Source organism: Bos mutus, chromosome 3, assembly GCF_027580195.1.
Source record: "Bos mutus isolate GX-2022 chromosome 3, NWIPB_WYAK_1.1, whole genome shotgun sequence".
NCBI classification, from domain to species: domain Eukaryota; kingdom Metazoa; phylum Chordata; class Mammalia; order Artiodactyla; family Bovidae; genus Bos; species Bos mutus.
This window is the reverse complement of record NC_091619.1, coordinates 89,722,325-89,742,692: the sequence shown is the minus strand read 5'-3', so window position 1 is coordinate 89,742,692 and position 20,368 is coordinate 89,722,325. Positions and strand designations below refer to the sequence as shown.

The window sequence follows — 20,368 nt, the reverse complement described above, 5'->3', positions numbered from 1 at the left end:
AAATAGATGTTTTTCTGGAACTCTCTTGCTTTTTCCATGATCCAGCGGATGTTGGCAATTTGATCTCTGGTTCCTCTGCCTTTTCTAAAACCAGCTTAAACATCAGGAAGTTCACAGTTCACATATTGCTGAAGCCTGGCTTGGAGAATTTTGAGCATTACTTTACTAGCATGTGAGATGAGTGCAATTGTCAAATGCGGTAGTTTGAGCATTCTTTGGCATTGTCTTTCTTTGGGATTGGAATGAAAACTGACCTTTTCCAGTCCTGTGGCCACTGCTGAGTTTTCCAGATTTGCTGGCATATTGAGTGCAGCACTTTCACAGCATCATCTTTCAGGATTTGAAATAAATATCTTTGGTGTTAAAAAAAAGTAAAATAAAAAGAAGTTTGGCTGTGAGCAGGTAAGAGACAGACCAGCCCCTTGGGGTAAGGAACTTTGCTTTGTTTGGGTTGAAGACGGGAGAGGCTAGACCTGTGTAGATGCTCATTAGAAGGAGGGAGTAGTGAAGAAGAGGCTGGAGGTCCTAAGTAGATGTGCAACACGATGTAACAGCAAAGTTCCTAAGAAGCTGAGAAGGTAGGAGCCAACACCAACGAGAACCTCTCTGGGAATAAGACAAGGAGCCTGGGTCTGCGCACTCGAGGTACTCACTGTCTACAGGGGGTGGGCGGGGGGCGGGGACCTTCGCCAAGGAGATAAGCTTGGAGCTGGGGCTTTGAAGGTTGAGCAGGAGTTTGCTAGGCAACCCAGCAGGGACAAAGGGATTCCAGGCAAGACAGCATCATGACACCTAGGACAGCTAACCGGTGAGAGTCCACGGTAGGCTCAGGGGGTTCTGGGGGTGACATGATGCAAGAGGGGCACTGGCGAGCTTTGGCACCTTCTGCGTTGACTTTGTGAGTAACTGGGAACTCGGGACCCAACATAATGGGCACCTGTGGACCCCAAAGGAAGCCAGGGACTGTGTCCTGTTTACCTCTGTGCCACCCAGAACCTGGTTGACAGGTGCGCTGAGTGAATGAAGAATCTGTGCTCCAACAGAATACGTCCACCCTGAGGGTGACTGTTGTGAAGACTGCAGGCTTTTCTCATCCAAGTCATTCATTGCCCTGGGCTGGGGTACCCACTGAGCACGTCCCTGGGACCCACCCCTCCCATGGGGTCGGCCCCTGGGGGGCCAAGGACTAGAAAGCCTGCAGATGAAGGAGGGTACAGCAGCGACACTCTCCCCCAGCTATCTGGGGCACTCTCAGAGCCGAGCTCACCGGCTCATTCTCCCATTCTGAGCTCCGTTTCCACGGAAACAGACATCAGCAACCGTCAAAGTCCCTGCTTTCAAACATAGGTCTCTTCCAAAACTTACTCTCACATGATTCATCAACTCTACAACGGTAGCAACCCACCCTCCACCACTCTGTGAGGAGGAGAGGCGAGCACCGTGGGCAGAGCCAAACTTAAACATGAGGTCCTGGCTCCCAGGTCAGTGCTTTGTCCTTTGTCTAGCACTGCCCTCAACCCAAGAAGCCCAGAGCCCTCCTGCCTCATTCGCCTGGGTCTCAGTTCACCCATCCATCCAGATAATGGAGCACAGTACCTGAAGTCCACACATGGTCAGGGTCAGCCTGGGAGCCTGATCCTAGCACAGCCTGCAGTCTCCAAGGCTGATGTTGCTGGAACTCGAGGTCAGTTTCCTGGTCACTAAAGGCTGGGGGACTTGCCCCCTGCACGCTGGAGCAGGGAGGGGATGGGGACACAGAGCACAGAGCAGGCTCAGGAAAAATACTTCTCAGCACTGTCCGCCAGGCTCTGTCCCTCTCCAGCCCTGGAATGCAGTCTGTCCACCTGGCCTCCAGCCTCCACCTTCAGGTTCCTCTGCTCTATCCGTGTCCTGTGGTCCACTGCTCACTGCATCTCTGCACTTCCAGCCTCTGTACCGCTTCTGCCTCTCTCCATAGAGTCCCCTTTTGGTCATTTTGTGAGCTTGTCAGGGTTTTTACTTGTCTCTCTGGGTTTCTCTGTTTTCCCACTAGAGAGACCCATGAGGACAGGGGTTTTGTGTCATCCATTGTTGAATTCACAGTGCCCAAGACAGTACCTGGCACATAGTAGGTGCTTGGCAAACATTTGCCAAATGAATTCTCTTTGTGTGTCTGTCAAGTTTTTCTTCTCTGTCTTCTTTGCTTCATACTTTTTGCCCCTCTCTTTGTCCTCTCTTGGCCTTGTCCGTGTGTGTCAAGTCTCTTGAGTCATGTCTGACTCTTCGTGACCCTATAGCCCTGACTGTAGCCCACCAGGCTCCTCTGTCCATGGGATTCTCTAGGAAAGAATACTGGAGTGAGTTGCCATGCCCTCCTCCAACGGATCTTCCTGACCCAGGGATCGAACCCAGGTCTCTTATGTCTCCTGCACTGGCAGGAGGGTTCTTTACCACTAGCCCACCTGGGAAGCCTGCTGCTATTGTATTTCTTTTGACTTCTGCTTCTCTCTCTTTTCTGTCTTTGTCTATCTCTTTTGCTCAGTCTCTCTTATTTTCTCTCTCCCTCTCTCACTGTTCTTCCCTGTAATTGCTGCCTCCTCTCTCTCTCTCTCACACACACACACACAAAACCATCTGTGGCATTCTTTCCTGTAAATGTTTCCTAGGTTGATGTGGGTTTAGGAAGTCTAACTTTAAGCCTTCAGCCTCAACCCTCAGACAGCCGCCTACACACATTCCCCCCTCCCCCAATTACCATTATAAACAGGACCAGGCACTGGGGCAGCTCACAGCAAAACTGGGAAGTCAGCGATTTGTTTCTAATGCCTTCAGCTGGCTCCTGAGTCACTGCTTTCCCCTGCCCAGTGCCCTTCCTGAACAGTAGATCTCCCGTCCCCCCACCCAGGGCCAAAAGACTGCTGCTCCCAGTAATCTGCTGTAGGGGAAGGTTCTAAGGCAGTCCCTAACTGCCTTGTGGGGCCCTAGTCACCACCAGCCTCTTCAGAGGCTTGTCTGAAAGTTTCTTCTTAGGGGTCTGGGGGAAGATGAAGGTTTTGCCCCAGAAGAAGCATTTTAGAAGCATGAGGGCGCGACGTGTAGCAGGTTCAGAAAAAGAGGCTGTATAAAGCCAGAGAGTTCCAGAAAAACATCTATTTCTGCTTTATTGACTAGGCCAAAGCCTTTGACCATGTGGATCACAATAAACTGTGGAAAATTTTGAAAGAGATGGGAATACCAGACCACCTGACCTGCCTCTTGAGAAACCTTTATGCTGGTCAGGAAGCAACAGTTAGAACCGGACATGGAACAACAGACTGATTCCAAATAGGAAAAGGAGTACATCAAGGCTGTATATTGTCACCCTGCTTATTTAACTTATATGCAGAGTACATTATGAGAAATGCTGGGCTGGAGGAAGCACAAGCTGGAATCAAGATTGCCAGGAGAAATATCAATCACCTCAGATATGCAGATGACACCACCTTAATGACAGAAAGTGAAGAGGAACTCAAAAGCCTCTTGATGAAAGTGAAAGAGGAGAGTGGAAAAGTTGGCTTAAAGCTCAACATTCAGAAAACGAAGATCATGGTATCCAGTCCCATCACTTCATGGCAGATAGATGGGGAAACAGTGGAAACAGTGCCAGACTTTATTTTTTGGGGCTCTAAAATCACTGCAGATGGTGACTGCAGCCATGAAATTAAAAGACGCTTACTCCTTGGAAGGAAAGTTATGACCAACCTAGATAGCATATTCAAAAGCAGAGACATTACTTTGCCAACAAAGGTCTGTCTAGTCAAGGCTATGGTTTTTCCAGTGGTCACATATAGATGTGAGAGTTGGACATAAAGAAAGCTGAGCACTGAAGAATTGATGCTTTTGAACTGTAGTGTTGGAGAAGACTCTTGAGAGTCCCTGGGACTGCAAGGATATCCAACCAGTCCATTCTAAAGGAGATCAGTCCTGGGTATTACTGGAAGGACTGATGTTGAAGCTGAAACTCCAATACTTTGGCCACCTGATGCGAAGAGCTGACTTATTGGAAAAGACCCTGATACTGGGAAAGATCAAGGGCAGGAGGGGAAGGGGACAACAGAGGATGAGATGGTTGGATGGCATCATCTACTCGATGGACATGGGTTTGGGTGGACTCTGAGAGTTGATGATGGACAGGGAGGCCTGGTGTGCTGCAGTTCATGGGGTCGAAAAGAGTCGGACATGACTGAGCAACTGAACTGAACTGATACCCCTAGATAACCAGCCTTGCAGACAGCTGCTACAAACGAGACTGTGGGATGTAGTCTCAGAACCCTGTGTGGAGTCCCACAGAACACCTGCTTCAACCTCAGCTCTACTCCTTAGTCTCTGTGGCAAGCTTGGGCAAGCTACTTGACCTCTCTGAGTCTATTTCCTCATTTGGAGAATGGGAGTCAGGATACCATCCTTTTGGGGTAAGATCTAGAATAAAAAAGTACTTAACATGTAGTACATGCCCAGTGAATATCATTGAAACTTCTTTCCGGACACAGGATATGACAGGAAAAAATAGAGTAAGGATGGATGAAATACGTGCTGTTCTGGCACTGAAGGCCAGTCTCATGTGGTTAAGAGCTCTAGCTTCGGGGTCAGAGAGACCTAAGGGTGAGGCATGGTTCTGCCCCATACTTCTGTACCATTGACCCTCCATAAGCCTGGATTTCCTCATCTGTAGAACAGAGACCATCACACCAACTCTTCAGGTTTTGGGAGGATTAAATAACAGCTTCAAGTGCTTGGCCAAGTACCTGGCCTGCCTTGTGATCAGGAACTCTGAGATGATTCTAGTTTTCCAAATGTAAGCCTATTGACTGTCACAGCTATTCTAAAAGTGGGTATCATTTCACCCATTTTCCAGGGGAGGAAGCTGGACTTGGAGAAGAGGGGTGATTTACCACGTTATCCAGCTAGAAGGAGGCAGGGTGAGGACTGGAATCCGGGCATCCTGACTCCAGCCTATTTCTTGGCATCATCACTGATTTAACTTCTCGCCCCTCCAGAGTTTCCAAGAATTAGGAACCTGAGCCCTAGCCCTATGCCATCGCTGAAGAAGCTCAGGTGCTCACTATCTAGGCAATGATGTGACTGCAAGAGGAAGCGTGTTGTGGAAGCAAGACCCCTTCTCTGGGAGGCTAAACACCTGGGCTTATCCAGGACACCCCAAGCTCTTAAATTTGGTGTAGAGCCATAACTGGTGGGATAGGAGTGTGGAGAGCCAGGAGCCACCAGCAATAGGACGTGTGAAGTCCTTTAGCAACAGGGTGTCTGCTGACATGAGTTCCAAGGATGTGTTGTTCATGAATGTGGCTCATCGTATACAGCGACATGGAAACAAGGATGGTGGCTGTGGCACCCCACTGGCACCCCGAGGCCTCCTAAGGAGGGAGGGCGGGAGGGAAGAGATGGAGGTGTTGGCTTCCAGGAATTATCCTGGAGACAGTGAAAGAATGTCAAGGCAGTAAACAAGGCTGGGCACACCTGGAGCCTGCTGACTTCAGGACCAAGTCTCCCAAATGCCTTGGGTCTGGGATCAAATCCAAAGGGTAGCCTGGAGGGGAGGACCCAGCTCAGTTATGACATCTTGAGGAAATATGCCCCATTCTGTTCCCTGTGCTGTGCTAATTTGCTTCAGTCATGTTTGACTCTTTACGAGGCTTTTCTGCCTCTTTGGACTGGATCTCACCAGGCTCCTCTGTCCATGGGATTCTCCAGGCAAGAATACTGGAGTGGGTTGCTGCGCCCTCCTCTAGGGGATCTTCCTGATCCAAGGATTGAACCCACGTCTCCCGCATTGGCAGGCAGATTCTTTACCACTAGCGTTATCTGGGAAGCCCCATTCTGTTCCCTACATACTTCAATTCCGAGAGCAGGATGCTAACTGAGCCGTCTGTGGGTACATGGAGGGGTCCTTCTGGGAAGACAGTGGGAATAGAGATTAGCAGCAGAGTCTCTGGCTGATGGAAGTGCCTGATAATACTAATCCCCCCCCACACCATTTTTTTATTTTTCCAACTTGTCAGAGCTGTGAGTCACCGTCTAAACGAAGGGATTCCCACGCCTAGGTGCTGGTTGGCTGGTAGGTGCCAAAACAAATCAAAGACCCAGGAGCGAAGTGCTTGGCTAGGTTTGAGCAAGGCACTGGGTGGCAGGCATTGCAGGTGTGGCGCCGTCGCTTCTTGGGAAATGAACTGTCTTCAGAGCAGCCAATTTCTCCACTAGGTATTTACTGATCCTCTGCCGCTTTGCAGACATGATTCCAGTTCCAAAAGCTTGCAACAGAGGGATTGTGTGTGAGATTCATTGATGAGTTAAAAGAAAGCAGAACCAGGGAAATGAAAGAGAATGAAAATAAGCGACACATCTACGGGGATTGAGCACCAGGTGAAGCTATAAGCTCCTCACTGGCCAAGGGAAAAAGGGAAACAGACTCACGGAGCTCTTGACGCAAAGGAGATAAAAACTACATTTGTGGAATACAAACTATATTTGTTGAGTACCATCTGGTATTTTTAACATATATAATCTCATTTCCTTCCCAATGCTTGTGCCAACAAGCCACTGTAATTCCCATTTTCTGGTGCTTCACTGGGATGTCCTCCCAGGACTAGTGTACTCAGCCCTCAGCTACGGGCAATCTGGGCTGCTGACACCTCGCAACAGCATTCCACCCTGGGAATTGCCTTTGGTTGCAAGGAACTAGTTCACCCGAAGTAACACCCTCCTTCCCTTTCAAGTAGAGAGCTTCCTAGAACTGCTGAGGGGCTAGAAGTTCCAGATGTTTCCATCAGGGGACACAGAATAAGAGTTCCAGTAAGCTTCAAATATGGCTGCTGCCCGATTATTTTGAGCTCCTTGAGCTAACAAATCATCAGCAAGGAGAGGAATTTCCATCCTCGAAGAGGTGGTTGACCCTGGTCATTGGGAGAAGCAGAGGAGAATCTGTCATGCTCAGGTGATCCACGGGGGTGTCCTGTGTACTACATGCCTTGCTTTCATGGTACATGAACAAGTCAAGCAATGAGTGGTAAGGTAGGCTTCAGACCCTTCATGGTTGAGGGTCTGGGTTTCCACCAGGAAAGTTGCCTAGACCGGAAAAGATGTTAGCGGAAGGTGAGGGGAATCCAGATCAGGTAGCAGGACAGTGATCACTAGTATCAGATGTAGTCTTGAGATCAACTTCCACAACTGGTGCTGTAGTTCACCCTACTAACCCTTCTCTTGCAAGATTCCCAGGGAACAAACCCAGCTGGAATTTTGGAGAGATGATTCCCACATGGGTCAAACCTCACAAAAGCAAATGGATCAGGGCCATGCAAGGGGTGGACCGTAGTGGACACTCTGGTCCCCCATTTAGATCTCTTCTTTAAGGCTGATCCACCCATCCTCAGCTGCTTGGAATATAACTGCAGGGATCCTCCTCCAGTGTTCTCCCCACTCCAACGGGCAGCTAATGTGGAGCTGCAGTGCCCAGATACCTTGCTTCAATTTGGGACACCTTTGAAAGACCATCCCAGCTCCAGGGCTTTATCTAGAATCAGCTGAGGCCTCAATTACAGCCACATTGCAAACCAACTCGTACCTGTGACCAATCCTGCCTTCCCATCTTCCTTAGGCACATCTTCCATTAGGAAGGCACACTTCCCAGTAAACCTTGGGCCACCACTGGGTCTCAGTCAGGGACAGCCAGTTTCCAGAGAACTCAATCAAAAGCATGTTGGGAAACTTGCTCAAGCTATCAGTTCAGATGTACATCTGCCCCACTGTGTGATGGAGGCAGTTTCTCAAAGGAAGCAAAAGTGTTTTTCCATTGAGTTGTAAAATTTTATTAAATATTTATTAAAGGCTCAAAAGGTTTAAAATGTATATACTCTTTATAAGAGGAATCCCAGTTTTACAGGTACTGTTGTTGCATAGGGCTTCCCAAGTGGCTCAGTGATAAAGAATCCACCTGCCAATGCAGGAAACAGAGGAAACAGGTTCAACTCCCTGTTAAGGAAGATTCCCTGGAGGAGGAAATGCTAACCCACTCCAGTATTCTTGTCTGAAAAAGTCCATGGACAGAGGAGCAAAGAATCAAATGCAACTGAGCACACACACACATTGCTGCATAACCAACAACCCCACACTTAATGGGAACAACAGCTGTTTTCTCATGTTCAGGGATTCCATGGGCATTGGACAAGGCAGGGCAAGGATGCCATCCTCTGAGTGTCTGAGGACTCAGCTAACAAGATTCCAACCGCTGGGGCTGGGATCTTCCAGAGGTTCCTTCTCTCACACATCTGGTGCCTAGGCTAGGATGACTCAAAAGTTGGGTTCGGCCAGGATTACTGTGGCCTCTCCGTGTGACTTTGCTGTGTTTCAAATGGGAGAATCTTGAGAGGGTGCTTTCCGAAAATCTGAAGTAGAAGCTGCAGGAATCTTGATGATCTGGCCTCAGAAGTCACATATCATCATTCTGGCTGTATACTCCAGTGGTCAAAGCTTCACAGTTTCTCCCAGATTTCACATGGGAGAACTTGATGGGAGGAATATCAAAGAATTTGCAGCCCTCTGTTTTTTTAAACACCACAGGCCACTTGTAGGAATTTATCATAGGGAACTAATCCAAGTGCTGGAGATCTGTGAGAAAGGAAGTTTGCCGCAACATTGTTTCTAATACAGAAAAACTGGAAACAATCTAAATGACCAAAGACTCAGGGGTTGGTTAAATAATTTGTGGTACAGAGTGTCAATACTATGAAATACCATTTAACTGTCATAAAAGATGATATAATATGACGGAATATGTTGCAAAATGGAAAAATTTGGTTGTAGAGCGAATATATAGGAAAATACTTTTTGATTTAAATAACAGAGTTTGGGGAAGTTCCCTGGTGGTCCAGTGTTTAGGATTTGGCTCTTTCACTGCTGTGGGCCCAGGTTCAATCCCTGGTCAGGGAACTAAGATCCCACAGGCTGGGTAGCATGGCCAACAAACAAAGAACAAAGCTTTTCTAAATTACAGAAATATTCAACAAATAAATTTTTTCTGTGCCAGCCCTGAGCTAGGCACTGTGTATACAGAGTAAATAAGAACTAGCTTCTTGCTATGAAAGAACTTAGAGTCTGAGGGTAAGGATAGTAGTAGTAGTAGAGACAGATACATAAGAGGAAGGAGGTTTCTATTTGGTGACTTTCCGGAGGAGATGACACTTCAGTTGAGTTTTGAAATAAATTGGCCAGACAAATTAAGAGGGGAGGTGGCATAGTCATGGAGATTGACCCCTACCCCCACATCTCTTCCACCAATAATAACCTCTTTTCTATTGTTGGTGACTGATTTAGAAATGGGCATGTATGCGACCCTGGCCAATGTGAGGTGAGGGGAAGGTCTGCTAGGGGGCTTCTAAGAAGAGTTACCAGGTGCATAATAAAGAGACACTTGGCATGGTCTCTCTTTTTATTTACTTATTTACTTACTGGTTGCTCTGAGTCTTCGTTGCTCTGCACGGGCTTTCTCTAGTTGCGGTGAGTGGGGGCTACTCTTTGCTGTGATGCGCGGGCTTCTCATCGAAATGGCTTCTCTTGTTGTGGAGCACGGGCTCCAGGCACGTGGGCTCAGTCATGGTGCACGGGCTTAGTTGTTCTAAGGCATGTGGAATCTTCCCGCACCAGGGATCAAATTCTTCATCGCTGGACCACCAGGGAAGTCCTCGGCATGGTCTCTTTTTCTTCTGGTGGATGTTGTCATATCTAGGAGTGAAGTATGAGTCTACTGTCACCTTCTTCCAACCTGGAGAGGATTCTATGTTAGAATGAATCTGATCCCAAGGGTGGCAGAAAAGAGACCCAAAAGAGCTGACTCCATGTTTTTGAGCTGCTAATTGTATAGCACCTAGCACCCATTGTACCTCCATGCCAAGTGAAAGAAGGGATTTCCTGATTGTGTGAGCCAGTTTGAGACAAAGTGTTCTGTTACTTGCCACTGAGAATGTAACTATTGCGGAAGAGCATTCTAGGCACCAGGGTGAGAGAGACTGCCTTGTAGTTCAGTGTGGTGGCAGGGGAAGTTGTATAGGAAGGAGGAATGCCAAGGGCTGTTGACAGAGAGGCTATGGTCTTGACAAGATTATGCCACCGAGGTTTCCAAGACTTCATCCTGAGGGCAATGGGGAGACAGCCAAGACTTTTCAACAGTGAAGAGATGTGTTCAAATCTGTATCTTAGGAAAATCGCTCTAATAGATAAGAACAGTTTGCAGGAGAGACAGAGAGTGTGTGTGTGTGTGTTAGGGTAGGGAGATCATTTGGAAGACTTTGGGCAATGGCGGTGAGAGGGAGAGCGGGAGAAAGTCAGGACACATTAAGGAGTCAGAGGTGGGTGCCAGCCTGGGTGATGATCTGGCTGTGGTGGAGAAGAGAGGGGAAGAGGCAGCCTCCCAGGACTCAGGCTTGGGCATCTGGGAGAATGGTGGTGCCGTGTCCTGAGAAGGCAATGCCAGAAGAAGGTTTGTGTGGGTGTTTCCAAGCTTTGTTAAGAGCTTGGTATGTTAAGAGCATGATATGTGCATGCTGCCTCAAGGTACTTGTAATGTAAGGAAGCTTGCTAAAGGTCATCTCTCACCCTTCTTCTGATAACCATCTTTAAAAAATAAAAATTATTTGGCTGTGCTGGGTCTTAGTTGCAACACTCAGAATCTTCACTGAGGCATGTGAGATCTTTTGTTGCAGCATGCAGGCTCTTACTTGCGGCATGCGGGATCTAGTTCCCTCATCACAGGTTGAACCTGCGTTGAGAGCCCTTAGCCACTGAGCCACCAGGCAAGTCCCTGATAACTATCTTGATTGGCTATGGGGAACTATCCCTCCACCCCAGGATAGAGTCCTGGGGGCTTGCCATCATTGTGCTCAAAGGGTGGACCATGATCTAAGCCTGAGCAATTAAATGTTTTCTTTGGAATCTGAACCTTGACCTGTCGCAAACAAAGTAATCAGTCATCCATCCCCCAAGATGAGGTTTTTGTCAGCATCTGTGCTCCCATGAACTTAGAGCCCGAGCAGGGCTTTTGTGCAAGAAGTATATTTGGGAAGGGATTCCAGGGAGCAGGAGAGAAAAACTGGGAAGAGAAATCTAAGCCAAAGGTCATCCCATTGTATGCTAAAGTCCACAAGGACTTTCTGAGGACTGGAGCAGGAGTCTCAGAACAGTCTGGAGCGGGTAAAGGGAGAGGACCTTATCCATTGGCTCCTGGCCTTACTGGGTAGAGAAGTTCACCACTGCATCCCTGGGTGACCCCTGAACTTGCTGAGCGAGTTCGCACAGGCACCACAGGTGGCAGCCGGAGAGAAGCTTGGAGCAGGATGTGAGAGGCTGAGGCGTGTCCCATTTTGAGATGGATTGTCAGTGCAAATCGGGTCAAAACCCAGGCAGAGAAGGGAGTCAGAGAGTGTGAGCCAGGCACAGAGAGGCCTGATACATGCCTCGGAAGGCAGTCTGCTGGCTCCTGCTGCCAGTCTCCAGCACCACGCCCACGGTGTCCACTCCAGGCCTGACGGGCCACCTGCACACCGCGTCAGAGCCTTCCAGTGGGCTCCTCTCCATCTCACATTCGTCTACTTCTGTCACGTAAGATAAAAAATGTTAATGGTTGCAGCGTGGGACATCACAGAGCGCAAACTCAAACACCGCTGTAGAGCGAATAAGAAAACATTTTCCCGTGGTGTTTCTTGAAATGTCCCTTGATAACGCTGGAGGGCTGAGGTGTGTCTTCTGAGGGTTTGCCCCCCGCCCCTGGCATTGTCCTGCCTGAATCCATGAGAGCGCTTGGACTCTTAAGGGGAAGGGGCCACCTACTCTTGCCCTTCTCACCCATGCTCCTGTCTGAGAACAGCAAGAACATACCTGTAACCCATCAACAGTCCCGGCTGGGTGTGCTCCCAGGCTCAAAGAGGATCCTCAGTGGACTGCAACTGAGAGTGGGCCTGTTTAGACCACGGTGTTGGCCTGGTCGGGGGCGGGGGGCAGGGGGCGGGGAGTGGGGGGTGGCTTCATGAGTTTATGGACACAAGATGGAATTACAGTGTAATTAAAATATATGAATTTCTTTTTGTGTGTGTATGTGCTTTGGATACACATTGAGCCAACTTTATTCAGTAGAGATAGTAATGATGCTGACCAGGTATTGCTTTCAGGGAATCATGAAGAAAAGGCAGGGAAAGAAATATAAGCAAAGACTTGGAGTCTTGGAATAGGGTGGTGGGTTCATTTCCTCATTCTAGAGACATGAACTAATAATCTTAGGTACTGGCTAAAAAGACCCTGATGCTGGGAGGGATTGGGGGCAGGAGGAGAAGGGGACGATAGAGGACGAGATAGCTGGATGGCATCACCAACTCGATGGACATGAGTTTGGGTAAACTCCGGGAGTTGGTGATGGACAGGGAGGCCTGGCATGCTGCGATTCATGGGGTCGCAGAGTCAGACACAACTGAGCGACTGAACTGAACTGAACTGAACCCGTGTTCTATGTCTAATAAAGCTGACAAATACAAAGCTTAATAGGAAATAGTAAGAGTTAAAAGGATGTGTAAGGTATCACAGGGAATGCGAATTTTATTATGGGAAATCTAGAAAGACTGCCCAGAGAAGGAAGTGCTTGAGTGGGTCTTAAAGGATGGGGAGGAGTTTCCAGGCAGATGATGGCAGGACAGGAATGGGAGATGAGCAATCCACACAGCACAATCACAGAGGTGTGAAGCAGTGTGGCTCAGAAGGCACACCATCAAAGGCCACTATAGTGGGACGTCGCTGCTGCTGCTGCTAAGTCGCTTCAGTCGTGTCCGACTCTGTGGGACGCCATAGACCCCAGGCCCCGCCGTCCCTGGGATTCTCCAGGCAAGAACACTGGAGTGGGTTGCCATTTCCTCCTTCAATGCTTGAAAGTGAAAAGTGAAAGTGAAGTCGCTCAGTGGTATCCGACTCTTAGTGACCCCATGGACTGCAGCCTTCCAGGCTCCTCCGTCCATGGGATTTTTCCAGGCAAGAGTACTGGAGTGGAGTGCCATTGCCTAGGAGGGTCATACTTGATGCTACAAGAAAAAGGAAGCCATGGAGGATTTAATTTGGGAAATAATATTCCTGTATGCATGTTTTACATATTTTAAATAAAACATATGTATGATGTAGAAACAAGTTCAAATAGTACAGAAAAAAAGTGAAAAGTAAAAGCCCTCATTGTCTTTTTATCCCACCTAAACCCTCTCAGTTAACCATAACTAACAGGTAGCAGTTTCTTGTGTATCCTTCCAAATATTTCTATAACCTCTAAATACAATTTATTTGTATATCCCTTCTATTTTTAACAAATGAATTCATGTTATAGTGATATATACTATTCTGTAGCTTGCTTGTTTTCTCTTAGCAATATATCCTAGACATCTTTTCATATTACATATTAGGGCACCTCATTCTTAACAGCATAGGGGAACAGATTACCCTCCAAAATTATTATGTCCGTTTATGTAGTCACTAAGTGTGTATGAATGTTCCAGTTAGCTTTCCTCTTTGTCAGTATTCTACCCATCTTTATCATCTTGACGATCTAACATCTCATTGGGATCTCACTGACAGTCTTGACAATCTGATATCTCATTGTTTTAATTTGCATTAATTGAATTATAAGTAAGGTGCTCATCTTTTTATTCTGTTTATTAACTGTTTTGTTTTTATGCAAGCATCTTGCTCATATCATTTATTTACTTTTATATCTGTTAGTCATTAATTTATTAAAAATTATATTTTGATGAAGTTAGACTCTTATTTCGGAGAAGGCAGTGGCACCCCACTCCAGCACTCTTGCCTGGAAAATCCCACAGACGGAGGAGCCTGGTAGGCTGCAGTCCACGGGGTCGCTAAGAGTCAGACACAACTGAGCGACTTCACTTTCACCTTTCACTTTCATGCATTGGAGAAGGAAATGGCAACCCACTCCGGTGTTCTTGCCTGGAGAATCCCAGGGATGGCTGAGCCTGGAGGGCTGCCGTCTATGGGCTCGCACAGAGTCGGACACGACTGAAGCGACTTAGCAGCAGCAGCAGCAGCAGACTCTTATTTATAAATAAGTTATAATAGTGTATATATAATGCATAATAATTATCTTTTGACTCTGTTTACAGAGTTTTTGCTATATGGAAATTTCAAGTATTTTATGTTCTCAAATTTGTAATTTTTGTCTTTAATAGCTTCTAGGTTAATGTCACTCCTTATAGTCTTTGCCCATTCCTAGGTTATGAAATAATTCATCTGTGTTTTCCTCTAGCACATTTTTTATTTCATCATGTATGTTAAAACCTTGACTCTATCTGGAATATAATTTAGATGTGTTCTTCTTTGCTAGCAACTTGCTCTCTTAATGGTCGTATATACTCCCAACTACTTGTTCCATTTGTTTAATCATGTTCGGGTTTTCGTAACCAAGAGGAGCCTTCCGTTTCCAATTTAGGGTTGAGGCTTGGAGTGAGAGCCTGTGCCCACACTGCAGGTGATAAAGACAAAAAGGAAGAAGGAGATTTCGGAGCCTTCTATCCTGTTGGTGCCCAAGGCCTGTCACATTCTACACAAGAAGAATCAGTGCGAACGTGGACACTTGTTACGTCACGGAAATGGGGGTGAGGGGTGGGCAAGTAAGTGTGTAAAGTAGCGACTGGTGCTGTTGAGTGTGTGATGGCTGGGCACACTCACAGATGCTTCAGGAACTGTCCCTGGGAGCAGCCTTCTGGAGCGCAGAGTGACACACTCTTCCTGTTCTTGACCCAGCAAGTCTGCTTCTAGGGGTTAATGTGAACAGATAGCCAGAGAAGCCCAGCTTTCACATACTAAAGAGTTTATCACAACAAAATGAGTAAGAAGGAAACATTAAAACAGTTGTAATAGCCAGAGGTTATGATGAGATAAAGTAATAATGCTTCAGCCATATCAGAGAATATTTTACAGCCATTAACAATCGTGTTTTAAAGAAATAGTCAATATCATAGAGAAAGTTTATGATATAATTTTAAGTGAAATACATAAGAATATAAACTACTTATAAAGTATGAGACATTTTTCCCCCAAATCATATATGTATGAAGTGTGAGTCTGTGTGTTCTGTATCTGCTAATTAGTACCTTTGAATGTGAGCAAGTCCCTTATCCTCTCTAAGGGTCAGTTTTATCCTCTGCAAAATGGGACACCAGTGGGTCTTACCTCATGCGGTTGCTGTGGGGATTAAATAAGACTGAATAACAACAAAACATGAAAAGTAATTAAAGGCCAGAAAGAAATATCTTAAAATGTCAACCATGGCACAGTTACAGATACTTTGACTCTTCTTTACAATATTTTGGTATTTTCAAATTTTCCAAAATGGCATAATATAATTTGGAAGGAAATGTGTTTAGGTAGGTGAGAAAACTGTTCTGTTGTTCTTTCAACAGCAAGCTCTATGGCTTGAGTGTAAACAATTGAATTTTTTAAACAGAAAATACAGGGGATTCGCTAGTGATCAAGTGGTTAGGATTCTGTGCTTCCACTACCAGGGGCCCAGGTTCAACCCCTGCTCAGGGAAACAAGATCCCACTTGCAGCAGGGCAAAAACAATTAAAGGCATAAAACCGGACAGATACAGGGAAAGCGAATCTTCTTCAGCCCCGTCCCAAAGGCACCAAGGGCCTCTCTGTGGTGACTCCCACTATCACCAGTTCGTTAATTGCTTTTTCCCGTGACTTTTGAGAGAAAAAGATTCCCACACCTAGTGACTTAATCTGGACCCGACAGGAACCTAACCTCAAGTAGCTTAAGCAAAACAGGGACTTCTTCACTCACGTAGCTGAAAAGCACAGGGGTGGCTCTGGCAGCAGGTTGGCTGGGTTCAGGCACTCAAACACCACCATTAGCACATGTTTCTAACTCTCGGCTTTGCTTTCTTTGGTGTCAACTTCATCGTTAGACTGCTGCTGCTGCTGCTAAGTCGCTTCAGTCATGTCCGACTCTGTGTGACCCCACAGAGGGCAGCCCACCAGGCTCCCCCGTCCCTGGGATTCTCCAGGCAAGAACATTGGATCGGGTTGCCATTTCCTTCTCCAATGCATAAAAGTGAAAAGGGAAAGTGAAGTCGCTCAGTCGTGGCTGACTCTTAGCAACCCTATAGACTGCAGCCTACCAGGCTCCTCCGTCCATGGGATTTTCCAGGCAAGAGTACTGGAGTGGGGTGCCATTGCCTTCTCTGCATCATTAGACAGGCTCTCCCTAAAAAGATGGTCAAAGATGGTCACTGCTGGGTCCAGGTGTACGCTCTATCCGCATAGTAAGTCCTGTGAATGAGCAGTATTTCCCTCCTGGTAGCTCTGCCGAGAACCCCAGGTTTTTCCTCTTATTGACCTGACATGGATCACGTGACCACCTCAAACCCCATCCCTGTGCTCAAGGCCAAAGAGTGCTCTGAGCAGCCAGGCAGCCTGAGGTCAGCCTCACAGGACCGAGAGTAACACACAGCGAGTTGCTGACAGGAAGAGTGGGCTTTGCTACCGAAGAGGGGGAACGAAAGCTGGACAGGCAGAGGAAGCTAGGTGGCCACCATTCTATCCTAGCGCTTTTAGGATAGTCCGCTTGCTAAGTGAGTTAGCCTCTCCTTCTCAGAGATCCATGTAAAAAGTGAGGAGTCTGGGTTCCTGCCAATGGCTTCACGTGTGCCTGGCCTGACCGTCCCAGGGAGGCCTGGGTGTTACTAACTTTCTGCCCAGCTACTCACACTGACTTCCCTTTACCCTAGGGAGTTAGCTTCTTAAGGTACTTTTTGTATTTCAATGAATTCAATAAGCATTTAATTTTTTTTAATTAAAGTATTTATTTGTGTTATCATGAATAACAAGCTGTCTGTTAAATTAAAACCTTTCATTTTTATTTTGTTTATTTTGGGCAGCATGTGGGATTAGTTTCTTGACCAGGGATTGAAAGCATGACTGCTGCCTTGAAAGTACAGAGTCTTAACCACTGGACCACCAGAGAAGTCCCTCAGTAAGCATTTTAAAAGCACCAAAAGGGAGTTTCTGGTGATCTAATGGTTAGGATTCTATGCTCTCACTGCCAAGGCCCGGGAGGGGAGCTGAGATCCCTGCAAGCTGCCAAAAGTAAATACATTAATTTAATTTAATTAAAAAATAAATATAAAGCACCAGAAAGATTTGTGTGACATCAAGGGGAAGGAGGACTGGGCTGGGCCGGGTAGGAGGCTTTCGGGGAGGATTAGAGGGAGAGAAGGAAAGACTGGCTCCTGGCTCAGAGCACTCACGTGCGTGCTAAGTCTTTTCAGTTGTGTCTGACTCTTTGCGACCCTATGGACTGCAACTCGCCAGGCTTCTCTGTCCGTGGGATTCTCCAGGCAAGAATACTGAAATGGATTGCCGTGCCCTCCTCCAGGGGGTCTTCCTGACTGGGGATCAAACTCACATCTCTTATGCATTGGCAGGCGTGTTCTTTACCACTAGCGCCACCTGGGAAGCCCCAGCTCAGAGCAGGAGGACGCATTTTCTGAGTGCCAACCATGTGCCAGCCACTTCTTCAGACATACTTCACTTTCTCCTCACACTCCTGGGAGGACTGAGGCATTCATATCCCCATTTTATAAATGAGGGAACTGAGGCACAGGGAAGATAGAAGCACTTGCTGAAGCCGCTCAGGGAACCAGTAGCAGAAAAGGGATTCAAAGCCAGATCTCTTGTCCTTCTTTCCCTTCTGCTCCATCTTCCTGGCTTAGGAACTCACAGCTACCGTAGCTGGTTCCATAAGGATCCCCAAACTCTGTCCCTAGTCCCAGGTGTCTCCCTGAACATTTCTTTCACAACAGATGGAGCCAACAGGGAACCCAACCATGTAAACGATTTGCTGTAACTAGTCTAATAGATTAGCAGCCTCTTCTCTCCCTTGCTCATTTCTGTTTGCATCTACCACCCCCATGCCTATATCCCTTCTTCTGGGCCTCAGTTTCCCTGGAGAGACTCCTGTTTCTGCCAAAGTCTAGGTAGAGGAGAACTCACTCTCTTCATTCATTTATCTATTTATTTATTCAGAAAACCCTCACTAAGTTTCCATTGATGTCAGGCCTATGGCAAGAGCTTGATGAGGGAGCCCCTGCCTTTCAGGAAGTTCATAATCTGGTGGGGGCGGGGAGGCTAATCACAGCACTTGGCCTGTTGTGATCAGTGCTATGAGGTCTATAGGGTACTAGGGTGGCACCTAACTATATCCAGGCAGGGGTGGGATGACGGTGGGCAGTCAAGATAGGCTTCCTAAAAGAGGTGACACTTGAGGAATCCTTAACAAATGAGATGTTGGGGCGTCCCTGGTGGTCCAGGGGTTGAGAATCCACCTTGGAAGACAGGGAAATTAGGTCTGATCCCTGGTCATGGAACTAGACCCTGCATGCCACAGAAAAACTAAGCCCATAAACTGTAACTACTGAGCCTATGTGCTGCAACTAGAGAGTCTGTATGATGCAACGAAGGTCCCATGTGCCGCAGCTAAGACCTGACACAGTGCAATAAATTTATTTTAAAAATGAGATGTCGTTCATCAGGTACAGAAAAGGGCATTCCAGGCTAAAGGAGAGTATGTGTGTCTAGGACATTTGTCCTATTCATCATTGTCCATCTTCGTCCGAACAGTCTTTATTTGTGTGATTCTCCCTCATGGTTTCCACCTTCCCAAAATAGAAGATAGAGCATCAATTCCCAGCTTCCCTTGCAGCTAGGAAACAGTCATGTGACCTAGCTCTGCCGCTCAGTCAGGACTTGCTTCAAGAAAGAGCAGCATAAAGAAAGAGAACCCCAGTGAGATGGCACTTTGCTGGTGGAGGTGGTTTGGAAAGTAGCACAGGTTGCTAGGCTGAGGCCCTGACACAGATGTGGCGTTGGTATTGTGGCAGCAGCAGCAGCAGTTTTCACTGAAGCTGAGGTCCTTCCTAGCACTTGGTATTTGTTAGAGTGATGACAGAGACAGAAGGTTCTGAGATGGCCAGTTCTGCAGTTTGTTCCTAGAAGTGATTTTATTATTGAGTCTGTTCCTCTCATTCTCCTGATAATTCTCTGAACTCCTAACACCTGCAACAAACCCAATTTCTGCTTTCACATGCTCAAATGGATTCTGTTACTGACAGCCCTGACTGATACACACAGGGAGGTCAGTTGCTGTGGTGACTGATGAGGTATACCTGGGCCAGCCCATGGAGACCACCTAGGCTAGAGGTTAGGATGAAGGCAGTAGGGATCTATAGAAGGATCAGAGCAGACTAGTGGCAATGACTGGGCATCACTTTCTGGAGGCCAAGGGGAACACAAGTAATACAGACTCAAAAATCATGAGGTTGGAGGATTGGATCCGTATTTTCAGATCGATGGAAAGTGTAGTTTTTAAGGTTTGAAAGCGTGAGAAGTGGTTAAGAACACTCTGTGCCTCAGTTTCCTTATCTTCAAAATGGGGAATAAATTTACTTATCTCATATTTAAGGATTAAATCAGTTAAATTGTAAAATGCTCAGAACAGAGCCTGGCATTTAGTAATTAGCTATTATTGTTGGGAGCAGTACCAAAAGTGCTTGGGTCAGGGATTTAGGGTGACAGGTTTCTGGTCCTTGTTTTGCTACAGCTGCGATGTGCCTCCATCTCTGATGTATGAAATGTGAGTACTGGACCTCTGATCCTGCTCCCATGTCAGACGCCAGCTCTTCTCTCTGACCTCTCAGCCCTGCCTCTGCCTCAGCCCCCAGAGGCACCTAGAGTTAAGTCCAATCAGGAACCTTTCATCCCTTGACTTCCTGTTTGAAATAGCTGATCACACCTTCCCTGGAACATGGTCCTTCATGGCCCCTTGATATCCTGGACTCCTGGATTTCCTTCGTCCTTTCTAGCTGCTCTTTTCTCCATCTTCTTCCCAGTTTCTCATCCTCAACCTCTCTCTTAAATATGGGCCTTTCTCAGGGGTATGTCCTAGGCCTCTCCTCTCTCTTCATTCTGTACTTTGTCCCCAGTCCATGTCTTCGGTTCTCAAGACTTCCACCACTTCCTCTAAGTAGAAAACATTCACGTCACAGCTTCACCCAGATCCCTCCCCTGAGCTCCAGTGCAGCATGGCCACCTGTCTCCTGCACAGCTCCAGTGGGTATCTGTAATACATCTAAAAGAGAACTCATTATTCTCTGCCAGCCCAGACTTACAGCCACCTTCCTGGAGGATGGCACCACTATTATCCAACTTAGATGCCCAGACCAGAAGCCCTTGTTCTCAATAGGCCTCATATCTCATTTGCCACATGTCCTGCCCACTCCACACTTTCAGAGTAT

General features: G+C 47.1%; 1 non-coding gene across 1 annotated transcript; it reads left to right on the top strand.

Moving 5' to 3' along the window:
- Window positions 1-8,885: 8,885 nt before the first annotated feature.
- TRNAE-UUC (transfer RNA glutamic acid (anticodon UUC)) lies at window positions 8,886-8,958 on the top strand. The gene has a single exon. It is a non-coding gene; the product is annotated as a tRNA-Glu (tRNA).
- The last annotated feature ends 11,410 nt before the right edge of the window (window positions 8,959-20,368 follow it).